This window comes from Protopterus annectens, chromosome 9.part0 (assembly GCF_019279795.1).
Source record: "Protopterus annectens isolate FY-2018-M chromosome 9.part0, PAN1.0, whole genome shotgun sequence".
Classification (NCBI taxonomy): domain Eukaryota; kingdom Metazoa; phylum Chordata; order Ceratodontiformes; family Protopteridae; genus Protopterus; species Protopterus annectens.
The window spans coordinates 473,588,673-473,592,128 of record NC_056743.1 but is presented as its reverse complement, the minus strand read 5'-3'; positions in this window follow the sequence as shown (position 1 = coordinate 473,592,128).

Genomic DNA, 3,456 nt, shown 5'->3' with positions numbered 1-3,456 from the left:
GACACGCAAAGCGTAAAAGAAAGTTTATTAAACTCACACTCACAGAGCTTTAAGGTAAAAAAAAAACCTTCTTCAGTGTGTACTCCATTCAACAACTATGACATTTATATACTCAGTAACAACTACCTGACCCAGCTAACAATTAATCAATCAGAACATAACAATTACCTATTTAAGGTACATTAAAACCAATACCTATGTATAGCATACAAAATATAATTATATAACTTCACATTAGCAAATTCATAAAATAATACACATATAAAAGAATTATTTGTATGTATATATATATATATATATATATATATATATATATATATATATATATATATATATATCACACACACACACACACACACACACACACACACACACACACACACACACACACACACACACACATAAAAACATTAATTAATACCTTTCAACATTAATTGTTTCTTTCTCAATACAGATTTTATACTTGCAGATATATTTAAACCTGTCCAACGTTCTGAAAAATATGTCCAGTTACAATCATGACCCAGGAGACTATAACTATCACACTGACAGTATATAAAGAACAAAAATACAAGTTATACAAAATATTAATATTAAAGAGCATTTTCACATGTAAAACAAATTGGAGTCCTAGCTGTGACCCAGTCAACCCAAGTTCAGAGACAACAGATAAGGTTCCTGAGGAGTCAACTAAAGAGGGTAGAAAGGAAAAGTAATTACACTAACTCAAGTATCTCAGGAAGAAGGACTGAGCTTTTAACCATAGCTACATTCCATAGTGGTAACAGAGGGCTTCAACCCTACTATAAGTAGGAGATGCCAATATCTTGCTCACACTAACATAAGAGAGTCCTTGGCAAGGGTGAAACAGTGGGAAGGGCATAAGGAAAAAAACGCATGCATGGCAACTTTTCTCAGTCTGATTCTCAACCCAACTGCTGAAGTGACTATAGACAGCCAGTGGGGCAATAAATGAATCAAAAGGGCAGAGAAGGTTATAACTAGTCAGTTAATCTGGTGGTCAGTGTTATATTTATATTGATATGTAGGTACTAGGCTATTGGCCCTAGGGCCTATATAAGCCTAATGCACTTTGTCAGCAATTCCTCTTGCAATGGACTTAAGACTTTCAATAGACTAAGAAGGAAGGTTATGTCTGTAGCACTAATCTCAGTCATTTAAACCTGCACTGGGACCTGTAATGTCTTACGTAAAATGCAGTAATGGTTTCCTTCCTTGCTTAGCATACACTGTAAACATCACACCAACATCTACTGTAAAACTTATAGCTAGCATGATGTACCTTATACCTAGCTTCTTCACCTTGCAATCACTATGAAGATTTAAAACCTTCAGCTTGGGACACATACCTTCTACATATTCCAAGACCATGCAGAGATGATGCTTTGTGTCGAATGTGCAGAACATGCCAACGATGAATGGGCTATGAGAAAAACTGAGGACATCTCTTTCCACAAAGATCTGCTGGATGTGAGTCTTGGTAACCAGATTGTGTTTGTTAATTTTCTTCATGGCAAAGCGCTTACAGGTTTCCTTGTGTCGCACTAAATAAACAGCTCTAGAATGAAAACATATGAATGTGTATGAAGCTGCTGTTTTGTGTTTTCAACCTCCATGAAAATAGTGAGAACTTAAATTTGCATAATAACGTTTCTCGAGCAAATGTATGTTGTGTTTCTATGGAACTAGTCAGCTACACTCAAGAACGCAAAATAATACTGATTTTCTTGCACAAAGCGGGTCAATTTTTCACTTGTATAGCACACCTATATTATTTCTCAGAGCTACAATTTCAAACTGATATCAGAACAGAAAAAGAATGTAACAAGAAACACTACCATTGATGGCACCCAGGGTGCTGTAATTTTATCAACTATTAAACAACTTCTGTATTGTTTATGTTTTATTTTTCATATGTTTTTATTTCTTTTACTTTATTGATTTTACCAATAAGCAAAATGTAACTTCTTTCTCACAAAAGACACCTTTTCAACTTGCTGCTGCATATTGTTTTATATTAAAATTAATACATGGACTATTGTTATGACTGAAATGAAAATATATGTAATTGATTGCAGTTCTGAAAAAATAGGAACTTTTCAAAGTTGTGTATACACAAACACTCCAGACCAGTTAGTGCATATGCCTAATACAGATACAAACACACTGAACCTGGTACTCACAAAATATGGAAAAACGCTGCACCCCTCCCCAGTGTCGTGCCCTCTTTGGTAAGATCAGACTGCAAAGCAGTCTCCTTTGAAATAAGAATCAATTGTGTTAACTACCCTAAGGCAAACTACCTTTTCTCAAGTGATAACCTGTCAATATTTTAAGCCCCTCCACACCCATATAACACAGCAGCTTATGCAGAATTATTCACAGAAGCTCTTTAAAACCATGTCAATGATTGCATAGACACTGCTGTGAGTGCCAGAAGTAAGCTCAAACCTAACTCAAAAAGCAAACTGCTCTGTTGGAATCCAAAATTAAACAGGTTGTACAACAAAAACAGAATAGCTGAAATTAGGAAGTGTAACACCAAAAACAGATAAAAAATCTCATTCAACTGAATAGACAAGTAAAAAAAAAATGAATTAAGTCCAACAAAGCACATTTCGTGATAAAGGTAGCATCCTAGGCCAAGGACAACCATAAGACCTTTTTTAGCTATGTATGAAACCTCAAAGGAAGCACACCACTGTTGCCAAATGAAGCCATGTTCATGAAACTGGCAGATATACCAAATCTTCCAGCTGACAAATTCATCCTCAACTTTACCTTCCCATCTCACCCCCAGCTCCACTCCAGGAAATACCATCTAACATAATCCTTCCAATTATCCGTAAGGAGCATGTCTTAGATGTGCTCTCTAAGGCCAAGAATACAACTTTGGTGGGACCCAATAATATTCCAGGATGCCTCCTAAATAGCCTGAAATATGACCTATCAGGGTCACTGATGTCACAATTCAAACACAGACACTGCACAGGATTCGTGCCATTTGAATGGAAAACTGCAGTGATCAAGGGTGGACCATTAACAGATCCTAACAACTACAGACCCATCAGTTTGACTAGTCTCATATGCAAAGGCATGGAATGAATTATCATGAAAATGATTAATAGTGACATAAAAAAACCTTCAGACTTTGGACCCAACCCAGTTTGGTTTTATCAAAGGCAGGTCATGCCTACTGAAGCTGGTGGACTTCTTTGAGAAGGTTGCCAAGGCAATGGATGAGGACAAAACAATGCATAGTGCCTACCTTGACATAGCTAAGGCATTTGATAGAATACCTCACTTGGGCAACAAACTCAGGGAATTAGACATAAAATGCTATGTAACTTGCTGGATAGCCAGTGCTCACAGTCAGGACCCAGGAAGTTAGGATTGGAGAGACCACCTCCACAAATAGCCTGGTCACCAGTGGAG